Source organism: Corvus moneduloides, chromosome 11 (assembly GCF_009650955.1).
Source record: "Corvus moneduloides isolate bCorMon1 chromosome 11, bCorMon1.pri, whole genome shotgun sequence".
NCBI classification, from domain to species: Eukaryota; Metazoa; Chordata; class Aves; order Passeriformes; family Corvidae; genus Corvus; species Corvus moneduloides.
Window position 1 is genome coordinate 7,311,853 of NC_045486.1, and position 18,539 is coordinate 7,330,391.

The 18,539-nt window shown below is 41.6% G+C and overlaps 1 long non-coding RNA gene across 9 annotated transcripts in view; it reads left to right on the top strand.

Moving 5' to 3' along the window:
• The window catches only part of LOC116449547, a 94,338-nt gene that overhangs the window by 59,639 nt on the left and 16,160 nt on the right, over window positions 1-18,539 (top strand). For 5 of the 9 annotated variants that reach the window (XR_004242424.1, XR_004242422.1, XR_004242421.1 and 2 more), the window contains exons 2-3: window positions 3,091-3,178; window positions 18,376-18,453. This is a non-coding gene — a long non-coding RNA (uncharacterized LOC116449547). Of the gene's footprint in view, window positions 1-3,090; window positions 3,184-3,885; window positions 3,935-18,375; window positions 18,454-18,539 lie in introns of those variants that run through there. The other 4 variants (XR_004242426.1, XR_004242430.1, XR_004242423.1 and 1 more) reach the window with 3 other exon arrangements.

The following is an 18,539-nucleotide window of genomic DNA, read 5'->3' on the forward strand; positions in this document are numbered from 1 at the left end:
TACAATGGTATTTAATAGCTCACTGCTTTGCAATTCAAAAGCAGGCAGTAATAAAACACCCCTAGAATGTAGAAGCTCTTTCTCCACCCTGCCAATAAACTCTTGAATTACTTGCACATCGCATTTAATTCTTTCATTGTAGCAAAAAGAAAGTTCAGCTGATGTGCTCATTTAAGCAAGATGTTAGTGTCACTCTTTTCTACTCCTTGGTGCTGCATCCATCCTTAGTCTCTAGGAATGTGCTTTTCGATGCAATTGGATTTAGGTTGTTCACTGGTTGGTTTTTGTGACCTTCCTTCTATTCCAGCAGTTTGGTTCCTGGGGGCAGCAGAAGGTTTCCTCTGGAGACAGATCCTTATGACATTCTGTTGGTTCCCTTCTCCCTTCTGTCATTGCCTTCTGCTCCCTCTCCTGTTACTTCTTCCTTTGTAATGGCTGTTAAAGGAGGAAGGGGCCATTGGTGCTTACAATACACTGGACCCTCAGCCTGGATTGTTGCTCTTAATTTTGTAGAATTGCTGTGTAATGCTGAAAGAATGTGAGCAATATTTATGGTATTGTGTATTACAATAGCAGCCAGAGGCCCAAAGCAAACACAAGGGCCTTTGTGCTTCCCATCATGCAAACAGAAGTCCTACACCATGAAACATCAAAATGGACAAGACAAGCATTGAGCTGGGGAATGTCCAGTCACTGGGAGTTTCCCACTTCTTAAGCACTCACATTTTGAGACTGAGATTCTCTCTGTAGAGCTGGAATAATAATTTCCTCTGTCCATGTTGTGTTGAAATCTTTGTTATATGTTAAAAGTTTGTCTGTTCTGGTGTTGAGCAACAATAAACAACATTTCATTTTACTTTTCCTTTTAATATCCCTTTTTCTCTGAGACTATGTTTGCATACATTCACTTTCTCCTCACCTCCCTCTCTTGTTTAAGCACAGATCCACAGCAAATCCATCAATCCCAAACCAGCCATTATACCTTTTTTCCTCTTGAGGAATGCATTTATGTGTGTAGCAAGGTTCACCAAGCTCACTAAAGCTTAAAAATCTGTGTGATTGCTCACATTTACATAACCAGATGTAAAACTGGCTGAACACCTTTCAAAACATGACTAGAAACCTGTGCTTTACCTTCTGCTTTGTTTAGGAAACCAGACTTAAAAGAGTGTGTTGTCTTCCTTTGGAAAGGTTTTGCCTTTTATGTTGATCTAAGCTGAGGTGTCTTGAGGGTAGGTTAATGCACTGCAGGACTTGGGACAGCCCAAAGCTCTGGGGGTCTGGAAAAGTCAAGCATGGACTCATGAATTCTACCTCTACAAAAACCTGCTTAATGCTCAACAGACTCAAATAAGAAGTATTTTATACTGTAGAACTTAGACCACAGGAGCAGAGAGTGAAAGATTAAGGGTTGGTTCAGTCTTGGAGAGACTGTCCTAAGCAGGAAGAGACAGGAGATCACAGAAAAATTAAAGGATGGCTCTAATGGGGTGTTAGCCAGCCTCCCCTGCACATTCTGACTCTTCAGCTGCCAAAAGCTCAGGAAGCTGAGAGTATTCCCATCCTGAGGAACCGAACTGCAAAAAAATCACTATCCTTAACAGAGAAATTCGCAACTCTTACATTCATCATATTCTGTATTATATTATGAGGCCTTTACATCTCACAGCTGTATCAGGGTGACCACAATGAAACAGTTGAAGTGTCATGACGCTTTACAGTTCATTTGGTAAGTCAGAGTTGTGTTGTCAGCTTAGCAAAAACTGATAAAGCAAAAAAGGTAAAACATTGTCTTTCTTTTCTGAAGAGACCAGTTTTGCATTTTAAAAAAATAAAGAAATCTTGCAATTAAAGTAGATGACTGAAGGCACTGTAGTACTTGCAGATATTGGGGTCATGTGCTGTGTAAGAGAAGGACCCTCTTGCCCTGAGAACTGGGCAAAGCCTACCAGTAGTGTATATTTGACCTGTATCTTTCTGGAGACCAATGATGACAAGGGGTACTCAGAGTTCCCATTCCAAGCACAGCCTTGTTCAAGACTCTGTGGGTGAACATGAGCCCTAATTGGTGTTTTTACCCGTAAAACAGCTCAGGTGAAGAGCAGATTCTTGGCTTGGCTTTCTCCCAGCTTACGGGGTACAGTTCACTTGAGGTAAAGAACATCAGTCATTGTTCTCTGCTGGCAGAATGCCTGGGAAATAGGGTACACCTGGTTACCAGAAACCTTTGATGGATCTTTTCCATCAGTTAAAGACTACATGAAGAACTGCATTTTTCTAAATCTGGTGTAGAAAGTGTATGGAAAACATTTGAAGAAGACTACCTGGCAGTTAATGCTGGTAAATGTTATTTTAAAGCCTTTGATAAGGACTCCAATGTTGCATTAGTAACAGATGTCATGAGGACAAAACCAAATGTCAACAGGTTCTCAGAGTAAGGCAGTAAAGCCTTAGGTACATTCTGTTACCTTAAGATGAATTTTTGTCTTTGTGGCGCTCTTGCACAAACCGGAAAGTCAGCTTTTGAATAGGATGTGATGCTCATATTTAAAAAAAAAAAGAAGAAACCAGCATCTACAGCAGATATAACAAGTGAAGTGTTTTTCCATTTAGGCATTTTTGTTGCTGAAACTGTGGGGTTTTTTGTTGGGATTTTTTTTTGGCAAAAACATAGTAAAAGAATGTTTGGCACAAAACTAAGTAGTCTTGTACCCTAAATGTACATAATGGGCTCCAATAAGCTGAGGATGTATTTGACTGGGAGTAAAGTTGCAGGGTGTGCCCCATAAGAAAGCAACATATTTTGGACAAAAGCAATATTTAGAAATGGAACTTTCAAGGTCCTTCTGAGCTTCTAAATCTTTTTGTCTCTGACAGGTGTGTTGACACAGAATGTGCTTTTTGAGCTCTTGCAAGGTGTAACAATATTTAATATTCATCAGGGTTTTGTAGAAAAATATTACATTGCTGCCTGATAATTGGTATGGAAATATTTATTCCTTATATAGTAACATGATTAAAAATGGCACTTCAGGAAATTATGAAAACTCCTCCTTACCATGCTTTTCCATGGCTGCTGTTTCATTTCAGATTGAACATAGGAAGAACCCACAGCTATGGTTACCTAATGGTGCCAGAAGAGCACAATCCTCTTTCACCTTTTCTTGCACTGTTAATGGTAAGGTATGAATCACAGTTACTGCTGGGTATGCCTTTATAATGATGTATGGTGTTCAGACGTGCATATCTGTAATTAATGAGAGGGAGTTGCATGGCTAATTCCCTGTACACTGCTGACATCCTGTCTGCAGCTTTGTCCCTGATCTTTTACTTACGTGCCTCCAACAGCCGGTTATTGCATTACATCCTTGTATTATATAAATAAAGCCTTGACCTTTGTCCTTTGCAATATTGATTCAGCACAGTCTTAATTCAATTTAGAAAAGAAGCCTGAGCATTAAAACCATTGAATCTCCTTACACACCTCAAACGTTGATGGGACTATTTCTACTTAACAGAAAGCACTAAGGCTAAGAAATGCCTTCTAGCTTTTTGTCGTTGACAAATGAGTGTGTGTTCCTTCACATTGAAACTATGCAGGAAGCCCTCTCTGGGCAGGGAGTACATGTCCTCCTCCGCATTGCAAGGCAGCATGGGTCTACAGAAACTGTTAGCAATGCAGTATTTTGTTTATTATTTCATCAAACAATTCTGAAACAATAACCCTTTTGAGGCAAGTTCCTCTCCCTGCTGCAGGCAAATCTCCAGTACTTTTCTTATTTTTCCCCGTTACCACATTCTATAGCTTATTTAAGGCTTATGTGTCTGCATCCTCCCTGATAAAGCCAGGCTGACACTAGAAATATTGCAGTGCATTAAGACAGACAGCTCGTGGGTATACTGGTTTTGGAAGCTCAGGTCCTCTCCAGGAAAGGTCTGATCTCTTTTCCCTGTCACCATCCATGTGGTTGTGTTGGGTTTTTTTGCAATGTGTGTGTTAAAAGTGGAGGTAAGCAGGGTGCTTATGTCTCTGGGTGTCTAAACCCTGTTACTGTTGAGCTTCAGCTCCCCACCGATTGAAAATGGGGATAAAGGTGCTTAATTATCTTCTGTGGATATTTTGGGATAAATTCATTAAAGATTTATTAGAGTATTAGAGCTAGACACAATCTGGCTTTTATTAAAATCATCATGATTGTAATGCTGTTAGTACCTCCGTGCAAATCCTAGCAAAAGTAATTTTTTTATAATGAGGAGAAACAGATCCTCTAATTATCCAGAACAACTCAAATTAGCACCACAAATAACTGCTAAAAGTTGAGACTGCATGATGTGAAGTGTAATTGATTTTTAATATGGTAGGGCACAGCTGCTGTTAAGTGATGTACAGTGTCATTTTCTCCTGTTGGATGTTTAGTAATGTTTTGAAGAAACCTGCATGTGATTTATACCATTGCTAGAGATTTGGGGGAGCAGAAGCCTGAGAGAAACAAGAAAAGGAAAACAAACAGTTTGCTTGAATTTTTCATCCATTGCCACTTCCACTTTTTCTTGTTTAATAAGAATTGGCTTTAAATCGGTTTTATATTATTTGTAGATTTTAAACTGAATGCAGTTACAAAATCAGAACTAAGAATTTTTATTTTTATTTTATTTTTCATTTCAGATTGTTACCCTTAGTAGAGGAAAAAGGATTCCTAGCAAACCTCTACTTTTCCTTTGGGAGAAATAAAATAAACCTTGAGCACTGATAAGCTGATTTACTCCATTTAGATTCCCCCTGCCCCTCACTTTTGGGACAGTTATGTGTAAGCAGTGATTGCATGAAGCTGCCTAGATTCCATGTAAATGATACATCTCTGGCATATGGGAGTTTTTGTAAATCATTTAAAGCAAGGCATTCTTCTATGCTTGGCAGAGGAAGGACACAGAGAGCTTTTGTACCTCAGTTGCATCAAATTGAATATTTCTTTAATCACGCTGGAGAAGAATGCACTTGATTGCATTCTGTGAGTTGTGCAGTTATTGTTTTTGGGTAGGCCTGGTGGGTAGTGAATGACCTGACTCCTCACTGCCACTACCCACCCAAATCCTTGAATCTACCAGCTCTTCTCCCTTGGGCAAGACCTGCTCCACTGGAGTAGTAATTGTGCAACAGTCAAAAGAAAAGAATGTGAGGGAATAGCCATTAATAAAAAAGTTGGCAGCCTCCTGTGAGGAGAGCTATTTTCACATGAAAATCTTCTCCACAGTAATGAAGCCTTGCTTCACTCGAAGTCTTAACAGGTAGTTGCACAGAAGGTGATTTCCAGGTAAAGATTTTTTTTTTCTCCTGAATGAAGGGTGAATACTCTCTATTTAAAAACAGACCAAAAGCAAGACTGTCAAAGAATTAGTACCTAGTGCAGAAGTTTAATGCTTGCAGTTTTTCCCTAATAAGATGGTAAAAAGACAGTAACTCTTATATAACAGATTATTAATCCTCCAGAAGAGGGAAACTGATGAAAACTTGTGACTGTTTCTGCATATGACTATGTGGTGACATATTTAATTTTGAAGTCTATCAAATCTGAACCTTTCCCTCCCCTTTTTCATTTACAGAAAACAGTGAAGGTAAGGCCAGAACTAGAAAAGAGATATTGTGCTGTCATCAATTTAGACATTTTCCTGGGAAATATTATGAAAAATATTAAATGGAAAAAATGCATTTCACCATTTTAGTATGCTCAGTTTTCACTCATAAACTCAAAGATTAAAGTAGTCACTTTAATTAATCTATTCTCAATCCCCAGTCAAAAACAGTGGAGTGGAGCTCTGTTCTGCTGGGGTATTAAATTGACGGAGTCAAGAGTACCAGAAAGCTCACAGCAATCACAATCCTTGGCCTCAGTTTATGAGCTACTTACCAATTTGACAAATGTAATGCCAATTTAACAAATGTAACTTTTTCAGTGAAGGACTCATTCTGATGTAATTGTGTTTTCTGATAGTGGGGAGAAAGGAGTTAAACTGCTGCTGATGCTTTCCCTCTGAAGAAAGAGCAGTGGTGCATCTGCAGCCAGCCTTTCCCTGCTGCTTCGGCGCACTGTGCTCAGCATAGAAGGGATAAGCCTCTCCCAGGAGGCAGACAGGGTAATGCTATTAATTGGGAGCAAGAAATACTCATCCCATGTTTGGAGCGACTACTAGAAAGCAATGCGTGACATCCTAAACCAACAGGATGAACACATCTCATTCCTATGAGCTCTACAAGCGTGTTGGGGCAGAGCTTTGCCCATCCTATTTTCATTGAATCCACATGTTAGAGGCTGTATTTTCACCATGGTCAGCAAAATCTCTGGATATACATGTCTGCACAACACAGGTGCAAGCATTTGGTTTATCATCCCCATCTGGAAGTGTGGCAGCCTGGGCTGGGAGCCACGCTTTGTGTGCTGAGGAGTGGAACTCGGCCTGGGTGACACAAACAAAAATGGACTTCCCAGCTGCAAGCACTTCACATCTGGTGGGACCCAAGCAAGTGCATGGCTGCCTCTGCCCATGTGTGTAGATATATCAAATGTAAACATGAATCCAGTTAATTTTCACACACTTTTTACAGCTTCCCCTGTCTCAGCAGAGGGCTCCGAGAGCCCTCCTCCTTCTTGATCTTGCTGGGAAAGCCTGGATTTATGACAACTTAGACTGTTCCTTCGATGCACACTGGGACAGATAAAACCAGATGTGGGACAGTGGCTTTATCGCAGCAAGGGAGAGAGATGAGCCAGGCTGGGGGCAGATTCAGCCTCATTTATCCATATTGTCATCTTAATTTATCAGCCACTGCCACAGAGAACAGGGAAGCCAGACTGATAGAAGGGAAAGGCTTCTTTAAAGAAAGAGCAAGGATGTCATAAAATGTCTTAAATTGGGAGGAAGGGCTTAGTTGTCAATCAGTGGTTTCCTGCTCACAGTGTTCCTGGCATGGCTTTCTAGATAAGTACATCCCTAAATACAGTATCTGGGACGGGAGGTGATTTGTTTCCCCAGTTTGATGCTTGGTCTTTTAACCAGAACCATGGAAGAGGAAAACATCAATGATTTCTCATATGTGATTTTTTTTTTTCTTTTTCCTGTGAGTATCTGGGGTCCATTGGAAGCAGCAGCAGTGCTCTGCTAGTGCAGCAGGTAGCCAAACATCAGGAGAGGAAAGCAAAGAAGGGAAAAGTTGCTTGGCCGTGCATGGGGATCTGTGAGTCCTGCCAAGGTTCGGGATGCCAGGGTGTGGTGCTCTGGTGGGGCGGTGGCCCTGGGTGCTGGGACCAGGCTCTCCTTCTGTTAGTGGGTGTATGGGGCAGTGGCCCTGACATGGCCAGTGAATCAGAGCCCGGACTCGCCTGCAATCAGCACCACCGTGCTCAGGAAATGAGGCACCTGTCCCACTTCCTCTCATTTAATGGGTTTCTTTAAGTGGAAAAGGCTATGATATTTGTTCCTTTTTCTCAGGGACTTCATGTGCTCTGGAGATCCCTGAGGTATGAACAGCCTCAGGGACCTTCCTTTGGGAACCACGTCCTGGTATCTTTACCACAGCACCAAAGCTGAGGCTGTTCATGGGATACACATGAACCAAACTGCTGAGAGCGTGGCAGAATCTCCTGATGCTATCTGAGCTTCCTTTCACCATGTTCCCAAAGAGAGCAGTGGAAACTGCTGCTGAACAAAAAACCCCATCCTCTTTTTTTTTTTTTCCAGGTCAGAATAGCTTTGGGAGGTGGTTCTTTAACTCTTACTGAACTTTTGCCAAACCAGTAGTGTTCTCAGAGAGGAATGTCGAGTGCTTAACTACAATAAATTTTTGTCAGAAAGAGAATAAATAGCACACCACCACATGTGCCAGAACAAAACCTGTCTGTGTGGTGTTTGGGTAGGTTTTAACCATAGCTCCACTTAAAGGATGTGTACATTATACTGCTTTCTGTGGGGAAGGGAGGGAAAGGAGACTCTCCCAAAGCTGGAAATGATGCACACAATTTCATTTCACCACTACATAGGTGTGAGTTTAGGTAACTGGAGACATTGGTCTTACCTGCATGTCCTTCATTTTTACCTGCTTATCACTGTTTGCAAAGCTCTGCAGATACAGAAGTAAAGACAAAATGGACTGAACCTAAAATACCAAATGTTGTCACTTCTGTGATCTCGGAAGCATAGAAGGGTTTGGGTTGGAATGGACCTGGAGACCATCGCATTCCAACCCCCTGCCATGGGCAGGACGCCTTCCACTAGACCAGGTTGCTCAAAGCCCCATCCAACCCAGCCTTGAACACTTCCAGGGATGGGGCATCCACAGGTTTTTGGGTTTTCTGGGCAACCTATGCCAGGGCCTCACCACCCTCCCAGTAAAGAATTACCTATCTGCTGTGACTAAAATCTTGGTGGGTATTTTTTTCCTTTAAATCCTTTTACAAGGCCTGAAGTTTTAACCAATGAACATGGTAGAGATCTGTAGACACCCATCTAAACTCAAGTTATTCTGGATTTCTGATCATTCCTCTCTCCACCTTTATAAGGATTTTTAAATATCCTTATAAATCCTTATTTCAGCCATTGTTCAGGAAGTAACTAACAATATAAACCATGTAAACAAGGCAGCATTACACAATGGCAATGTCTGACACTATTCATTGATATTTCTAGGTATGATAGTTACCTTCTCCTTGTTGCTGCCTGCTCAGAGAGAGCCGCCCCTCCCCGAGACTGGTCAAACAGCCATGTGCTCTGAAACCCCTTTGTTCCAAATCGGGGGCAAAACTGAAAGTAACTCAAACTCTGGAGCAGTGTCCGATTGGCCAGTTACCCCAGGTCCACCCCCTAGCTCTCCCCTTTCCCTTCTCATGAATAAAAGAGGGAGCTCAGAGTGGGCCTGCTCTCTTTGGCTCTGCTCCCTTCTGCTAACTTCCCCTGTGTGTCTCTGTCTCTGATCTAATTACAGGATTAAGGCATAAGCCAAGGGCTATATTTCTACCTCTTTGCTTCTCCTCATGGTATTGGCTTTGCAGCTACCATTTATTTGCCACTTTCAGAGCTACTGAAGTGCCAGATTGCCTGTGCCGTCCCTCTAGACGGCTCGAGGTTTTCTGAGGCACTGAACTGAGAGCTTAGCCACTTAAATGCTGTGTTTCCACATCTCCTTTTTTGAATTTTATTTTGTTTGGACTGTACCCATTCTTTTCTTTCTAATGTTTGGGATTTTTCCGGTTGATGAATGTAGGATTTCATTCTCGTCTTACAAAACATGGACCAGCCTGGCTTTTCTCATTAACTTCTTTATTAGCATAAGCACCACCACCTGTAACATTCATCATGTGGGCAGCAGCATGACGCTGGGAGCTGGATAAAATGGATAACCCATATTCTCTCTTAGAGTTAAATGCCAGGATGGAAAGATATTGCAAGTTCAGCTTTCAGGACAGGGTTTAGGGTTTTTTTCTTCAATTATTTTGCAGGAGTACAATAAAAAATAGTTAGGGAGCTACTCTTAAGAGGCTGAAATCCAAAGGAGATCAAACTCTGGCTCATTTGGCACAGGGATGCCAAGCAACCATGCAGGACTGGAAACTTCTCATGGGTAAGAATGGCTAGAGTAAAATCAAAAGAAGAGCACAGTCTTTTATTCAAAGTCATGCAATTTATTACTCCACTATAGGTTCACCAGAAGAATATAATACCTTGCTGTAATAGTAACTAGGAAAATACTTTGAGGTTTTAAAGCAGGATGTGCAGTTCATGCTCGTTACTGAATGATAAATGATACAGGCTGCACAGAAAAACTATACAAACACATTATTTCAGCTAGCACAGCAAAGCACTTCAGATATAAATTAAAAATAACCACAGTCTTGTGGTCCCTGTCAGTTATTTTCAAGCCTCTTGAAATATTTCCTTATCTGCCTTTCTCATAAGAAATTAGGCAATTAGAGTGTAAGTCTGAAGCCAGAGAACATCAAATAGTGAATCATTATGGCATCATTACATGGGAAGTAGGAACAAAGGGAAGGCCAAAAGAAAACACAAAGGTTTTTCATCTTCAGGAAATCTATTTTAAATTAAATTGAAATAAAAGCCTTAAATAAGTTTAACGTAATTCTGAGGAAAAGGCAGTTGCACAATGAAGAGGTATTTGCAGTCTGAAATTCAACTTTGTGCTGTTCGGGATATTTCTAAACAGGAAAAAATTTTCCTGTCATTGAACTACTCACAAATCTTTGTATAGGAGTATCTTCCATGAAAGAGAAAGATAAATGTGGTCCAGAAGTCCGGTGACTCAGGAGTTTCATAAGTTGGGAAAAAAAGGAAATATATCAGTGTATATGCATTCCTTATTAACTCTTAATTGCATAGTAAATGTATGATCAATATTTATGTATCTTTGAAAATGCATTGTGTAACAACTATCAGAAGAAAGTCTTTCAGGACCAATAGAGTTGGGATTTTGAGAGTTGTGGGTATTCTTGTTCTGGTTTGGGTTTTTTTCACAATTTGAATATTGACTTAATTTCTTCTCTTCTGATTCAGCATTGGAGCACATTTCAAGATAATGAATGTGTTTTAGTTTTCCTTCAGGGTCAAAATTCCATCTTGGTTAAAAAAGCATTACATTCCCTACAAACCAAATCAGACATTCAAAATATATCCAGCTCCCCTCAGCATCAAAAGCAGGAGGAATCAGCAAGTCTCAGGCTTGATCCTAATTTGACAATTTTAAGGTAACATCTTTTGACATTGTCTGTAACAGATGCAGATAAAATGAGCCATTGGTGTTCAGGAAAGGAGTTGTTGATATCCTCTTCTGCTTGTGCTCTATAAAAGATGAAATCAGAAAACTGATCCTCACACTCACCAAAAATTGCAGTCTGATCACGACAGGCAGGACTGATGGCTTTGATTGCTGAACTCTTCACACAGTCCTCCCCTCAGCTGCACTGCTATTCACTGGAGCAATTGGCCATCATACCTGGGCAATATTCTGTCATGTAAAAAAAAAAAAAAAAAAAGCCCATTTAAGTTTTTTGTTCAATTATTTCTTCTTTTAAATAAATTGTGTCAAGGCAGGGCAAATTGTGTGGAAAAGACACTATTTGAACAGACTCAGATTTGCTAAAACCCAGTGACTCTTTTAAGGACACCTCTGTATCCTGTATTTAGTATTGGTCAGTCCTAAGAATGTGATTGTACTCAAGTTTGCTCTTGAGTACCCACCTGAAGAAAGAGAACCTAATATTTTTTCCTGACCTCAAATGTGCTGTAAGGCAATAAATGGCTGAAATTTCATTTTGCGAAGGATGAGAATGCTCTGAGGCAGTTAACGTAGTTAAAAATATGTCATTCTTGATTTGAGAAATGGCAGGATTGAGAATTGAGTATTTTGGGTAAATTGAGTACTGGGTCACCAGGTCTACATGAAACAGAGGTGAGAAATATACAGGTAATAATGACAGCTGGCAATCACATGCCACTGTTCACAAAGGACAAGCTATAGCAAACTGAGTCAAGAAAAGGAAATCCTTGATGTTACTCTGAAAAAAATTATTAAAAGCAATTTTAGAATATTCAGCTTGGATTCAGAGCAAAACATACTACTTCTAATAAGGATGTGAACATTTTAACAACAGTATTTAACCCACTCTTTGTATGGACTCACACCACTTACAGAAATGGTGAGGAACCTCTCACCATCCTATTGAGAGGTGAAGGCAATAGAGATGCTGAGCAAGATGATTTTTTGCCTTTTCTTTTTACCCCTTTTATATACCTTTTTATAGCTTTTTGTATTTTAGTGGTTTTTAGCCTACATTCTTAGACTTATTTTGTTAAGCTAGGAGACTAAACATCTTAGAAGCCTCGTAGTTAGGGATCAGAAAGCTCCAGACACCAAGGTCCTCTCCAGAACACATTTTCTAAACTAAGAACCATCCAGGGGGAAGGTTCCTTGGGGAGGGGGGCTCACTCAAGCCTCTCATTGGGGAATCTCTGATAGATATGCTAATTAGTAACACCTATAATGTTATACCCGATCTATCGTGTGTGTGCACTGCGGTGTGCATTTCAGCACATTCCACCTGGACGTGGTGCACCTAAGGATCCTTAAAATAAATACTGAGGTAAAACCCCTTTTTCCCTTCTAACCATCTTTGAGTCTTGATTTTAAGACCAGGAAAAGGCATCAAGAGGACTTGCTGAGCAAATTCATTTTCCAGTTTAGAAATACCAAACACCTTCTCAGAGCAAGTGTTAGTTAGTTATCTCCTTTCTTGTGTTGTGCCTATCTTTGAATCCTTTCCTCTCAATAAACACATGAGCTTCACTGTTTGTTGTGAGGAAAAGTCTAAGTCACGAAATGTGAATAATACTAACTTACACATTTCTAAGGGCCTGAGAGAGAATGAGGATCCATCATGCAAGGTGCTGTCTAAACATGTAACCAGTACTTAGAGTCTGAGTAAATAAAACAGCAACAGAAAAGCAGTGATTCACAACAACCCAGAAGAAGAAGCAACAGACTGGAGTCAGTCCAGCTGCTCTGAAATCTCGTCCATTGCCTTTTCCACTGGATATTGCTGTACTGACATTGGATCCTGCAAAAAGTATTGGATGATATATGCGAAATGGGAGGCTTATCACAGTTATCTCTGCAATGTCTGGCACCAGAAGGATTTAAAAAACAGGCATTGAATTATAGAGGCATAGCTCTATCCCGAGCATGTCTGTTCAGTGCAGTAATGCGTAACTGCTTGATTATCGTCAATGAAATCTTCTGCTGCTACTCATCTCTACCTGTCTCCAAATACATTGAGATCAGTGTCTAGATTTATTTCTTGCTCTTGGTCTCAGGTATAGCAATTAAAGAAATGTTCTGTATTGCTGAGAGCACCAGATGTGTGCAGTGGAGCATCCTATACTGACAAGCATTTTGCTTTTAATATTTCCTTTGGGAACACATCGGCTTCTGGTTTTATTTTTCTGTTTATACTTTGTTTTTCTGTTTTATGGCACTATTTCCTTGATGGAGTTTTCCTGTTTCTTGCCTTGGAGAATAGTTTGGGGTAGCATGGATTATGGCACAGCAGCATTAAGAGTTGTCTCCTGGTTTTGTTTTCAGTTTTTTAAGGTCATTTTAAGTTCTTTATTTGACTGTTCCTGTATGGAATAAACAATGAAAAATATCTACTGATTCTGAAACCTGAATTGTGAATCATGCTGATGTCTTCCTGGACCATCTTGGTATCTCTCTTGTCTTCCTGGACCTGGGACCAGACTTAACATATATATGACAAGATTTCTTTAGGAGCAAAGCTTTTTAGTCACGGACGTTGCAAGCCTTCTTTTGCCTGCACCCTAGAAATGGTGGACACCTAGAAGGTGGCAGGTGATTTTCCCTCAAAGTCTGTTTGCAGATTTTGTCCTTCAGTCTAACTTTCAGATGGTTCTTCACTGCAGAGTGGAACAAGATGCTGAGTTGCAATCTCAGTGCTGGAGTGCGGCAGCAGGCATATTCTAATGATTTAGAGAAATCTGATCTATTTTTCTCTGGGATACTGTTGGGGTTTAGGATTTTTCCTTTTGTTTCTTTCTCTCAGGGAATTTTCTCCCATATGGTGCTAGGAGACAGTAACAACCAGGTACTTAAGAGAGACAAAAGAAGTTGCCACAGCTCAGAAGAGGGGTGCAGCTGGTTACTCTCTCTTTACCTGGGGGTTTCTCTGGGAAGGGCAGCAATATGGTGAGATTCGGGCTGGGGGAAGAGGTTGGGTGCAGCACCAAGTGTTCCCTTGCTCTCTTGTTTTTGGAGGAGGAGGGTCAAGCTGCTGCTTGGTGGGGGAAATCACTGCCACCGCCAGAGCTTAGCCCTGCCGTTTTACCCTGCCACAGGTCAGCCTTTGTTCATGAGAGCAGCCACAGACCTTACTGGGACCTTACTGGCACCCTGCCTCACTGGAAAGGACCCTTGCCATCTGTTCGGGTGCCTCAGGGGAAAAGACTAGGACCCTGACCTGCTCCCCCTTCCCAGAGGGCGTGTCTCCCCGGCTGCGTGCAGCAGCTGCTGCACAGGAGCCTGGCCGCCACTGCCCAGCTTTCTGCCACTGCCTTGGGCTTTTTCATTACACTCTAACCCATACCCCCCCCACCAGGACACCCCACAGCACCTGCTACAGTTGCAGAGTTTCTGCTGCCTCTTGCTTGCTACCCCGGGTGAGCCCACCCTGCCGTTCCAGCTGCCACTCTGAGATTCCTGCTGCAGCCCATTTTTGCCATCCAGCCCATCTGCCTTTACCGTGTGAGGGAGACACGGCTGAGCTCGCTCCGGAGCGCCCCCTGCAGCCGCGGGGGAACCATCGCACCTGCCCTGCCCGGCCGGGAGCCGCCAGCGCCCCTGCCGGCTGCGAGCGGAACTGCACCCGAGGGGAAAGGGCCCGACAGCCGAGAGAGGCTGGCACCGGGTTCTGGGTCTGTTTGTTGTTGCTGCCGTTGTTGTTGTTTGCCTTGTTATAAATATATATAGATACTAGTAAAGAGCTGTTATTCCTTTTCCCATAGCTTTGCCTGAAAGCCCCGTAATTTCAAAGTTCTGATAATTCGGAGGGAAGGGGGTCATATTCTTCATTTCAAGGGAGGTTCCCGTCTCCCTTGGCAGACACCTGTCTTTCAAACCAAGACAGATACTTTGTACCAAATTGAGAGTGCCATGATGGATATGACTAGCTGAGAAGAGCTACAGACTATGTTTATTCCTGTAAGTAGAGCAGAAAGTCTTTCCTGACTTCTCTAAGTGATTATCTTTACTGCCTAAAGAGTGCAATTTGACTACTTTGACTACAGTATGAGCAGTTTTAAATGTTACTCGGTATGGTGAGTGCTATTTCTTGGAAATTATACAAGCAATCAAAAAAACGGATCTTCACACACTTAGTATTTATAAGGAATATGAGGTGTATCATGACAGCATGACCAATGGTGTCAGGGTCTAATATTGGAACTCCTTACCTCACCAAAACCTCATTTATTCAGTTTTTAGAACAACGATTCAGGTGAAACCATGATAAGCAAAAGATTAAAGCTCTGTCAGATAAAAAGCAGCGCTGTACTATTTCAACTATCCTAGTTTTCAAAAGAGAATGAAATATGCAGTAATTCACACAGACAACATAAATATTGAATAACCATTGCAATGGATTGCACTAATAGATACACAAGATGAGTAAAACCACATTTGATTTAGTACTCTGCTGATGGTGCCAGCAGATTACAAGGACTAACCTGTCTACTGCAATGTTACCCATCAAATAGCTCTAATTCGAATCTTTCCTCTTTTTTCTTCCCCCCTCTCAGAAGAACAGCACAGCCAGGATAAATAACAGCCTTCACATTGTTTTGTTTCTCTGGAGACTGATCCTGATCTTACTGATCCAATTTCATGCACATGAATATTCCTGTTGATTAGGGTAGGAAAGTTTTTCACATCCACAAATCATTGGAATTTGGAGCCATAATGTGTCAAATTAATTCCTGACCTCACTTAGCTACCTGTGCATTCACTTGGCCTGACACCACATGACAGAATTTGGGCATAAATTTGGTGTGAGAACTCTTGAAGCACAAATAGGAGCCAGGCTCCCACTGATGATCTCTTGAGATCAGGCCCTATTTACACCCTCTCTCCTCCTGTCTTGTAGGGATCAGCATTTTGAGGGTGGAGGTTAACAGGCATTCCTAACTATGCATGGCATCCTACTCCTTAATGCTGACACTAATGGGCTGTTTCCTAGGAAATAGCTCAAAATAAAATAAATTATTTGAGAGATATTCATAGTAAAAGATTCCACAGAGATCATCTTTACATAAAACTCTTGTAAAACTAATTAGCTGGCTATAGATCAGGGCTCCAGGATGTGGCACATATGATCTATTTCCCTCTTCACTGTGTGGCAAAACCTGTGTGTCCAACCCCCAAACCCCTTTCTCCCGTGTCATGCTGCCAGTTGAGTGCTCCAGAGCTCCTGCATTCCTGCCCTTGCTCTTTGGGGCCTCTGGTACCTCCTTGTACCCTTACAGTAACATCTCCCACAGTCTAAGGATAAGTGTGAGTGATGTTAACTGGAAGATTTCTCTTTCTGTCACCATGGATCCAGGGTGGTGCAGTGTTCAAGGCCCAAAGCCTTGAGGCTACAGTTTGTTATCCCCCCATTGTGCGCTTCAGAAGTGATAAAACAAACATTCTGCTTTGATTAGCTTTCCTCCACCTCCAGTGGCTTTTCAGATTGCATCTACTGGAAGAATTGCCCATGAGCTGGCATTAGTGGTGTGCCTCTAGGAAATACATTACCCAAATTAAAGCGTTCTAATTCAGAAATCTTTCCCACCTTTTTGTTGCCCTCGTTAGGGAAAAATGCTCCACTTTAACCTCCAGCTAACTGATTACCTACCAGTTCTGATGCTGTGCTCTGAATTAATGTGCTCCAAAAGCCAACAGAGATGACTTGTGTTTGGGCATGTCACGGGAAAACAGGGAGATGAAAAGCCTTCAGAAAACTTTGACAAACAACTTGGAGTGTTTGACCAGCTATGCACAGCTGCTGCTGAACGGAGAATGCAAGTAACATGCCAAACAGAGACAAAAGGGCATCAGCAGGGAAGGCAGTTTTGGTATCTGCGCTGGACATTTTACTCTCGGGAAAGGAGAGGAAATATGCTGAATTACCTGTAGGAGGTGTGCCTGCTTTTGCTAATAGATGTACATGGTTAATTAATTCCTAACCAACAGATCCTGTACCAATGTATGCTGGAATTCTCTCTGAGGTCAGTGGAGATACATCAATGCACAGCACCTTAATTTGATTGATTGCATGCCGCCCATCTAAACATGCCTTAAAGACTTGTTTGCAGAGCCACAATCTCTCTGCCCCCTCCAATTCCCTATTTGAGGTGATAATGTCTCCTCATAAATCCTGGATTTGATAGCACCAGCATGACCCATCACTTTGTTACACCAGAGCTGTGCAGTGCACTGAGGAGGAGTTTATCTGGAAAGAATGGATCTGGTCCAGGAACAAATAAAGGAGTGAGGAATCTGATTATTTCTGGGCCAATTCTGTATGAGTTACAGCTTCTCAATTTTCCTGATGTCAGCTAGTTTTACTTGTTTATTTTTCCTTCCCCACACAGGAGGTGAAATATATAGCTAGCACAGACATCTCGATGAGCTGCTGTTTTCAGGAAAGCCAACCTTAAATTCGGATCAGGTTAGGATGGAATGTACCATATTCAATGTCATTTGAGCATTGGCTGTTCCAGTGCATGCCTGGCATGTTCCAAAATCGGGGATCACCTCACTATCAGGATCAGGAGTGTGGTGGTTCCTCAGACACCCCGTCTGCCTTATCCAGTGCTGTCTGGGAGGAGCAACCTAATTTCCTCATCTTTGTGCAAATGAGGAATCCTTGTACAGAGGCAATTTCTTGATGACTAGATACAGTGGACACAGTATAGCATCTTTCACTGTAAGCATGAAGGGATTAAAGGAAAATGATATGTCAGGCTCTAGGCTGCTCTGCACTGCTTCAGACATGAGTGGTAGGGGGAAAGAACTATTTCTTCTGATTTATTCAGTATTTCAAATGTTTCTTTATGATTACTTCCTAGTGATTTCAGAGATAGCTGTTCTGTCTTGGGTTTGCACTAGCTTGTTTAGTCTGATGCTATATATCATTTGTTTATTTCTTCCAAGGCACTACTTTTTCCATGTATTTACTTAATTGTTTATATTTGCTTAATGCACATCTTTCAGCAAGACATTCAGACTTCCTTCAATGATTGCTGGAATTTCTTATGTGTTCCAAAGCATAAAAACTACAGCTGTGTGTTGAGCCTCCTCTTACAAAATTCTTCTGTGATTCTCCTGTGCAAGTTTTGCAGAGTTGATGGGCTTAGCAGACGTAACTCTTGCAGGTGCTCACTGAGGTTTTAAAGTATTTAATTGTTCTCGATTGTATAGTGTAGCTCTCCAAATACAGGACTGAGGTATTTACTGATCCCTTTTTTCTATTCTGCACATTTGAGTTATCAAATCCAGGTAGGCTGGCACTTGCACAGAGGAATTGTGAACTATGGTGGTTTTCAGCAGAAAAGGAGACGTTGCTAAGGGGAACTTGTGGCTGTATGTCCTTAACTGCAGCACAGTGACAGCACTTCAGTTACTGCTTTTGGCACCTCTTTTTAGCTATGCCTGCTCTGAAGTTTAGAGTAAGCAAAAAATTCTTACTCCACAGAAACACTTTTACCCTTTTGTAAAATTTTTGTTTACTTATCAAATTTTCATTTGAATGTTTTTACACGCAGGTTTTCTTTTGATTGGGAAATATTTCTGCAAGGCCTTATGGAAAAGTCAGCTGGGTGTTTTGACCTGCTCCCTCCCAGGTGAGCGCCTGCCTATTCCCAGTGTTCCTGCACCTTTTGGGTGCACATGTTCCTGTGCTGCATGCTCAGAACTGGTGAAAAGCTAA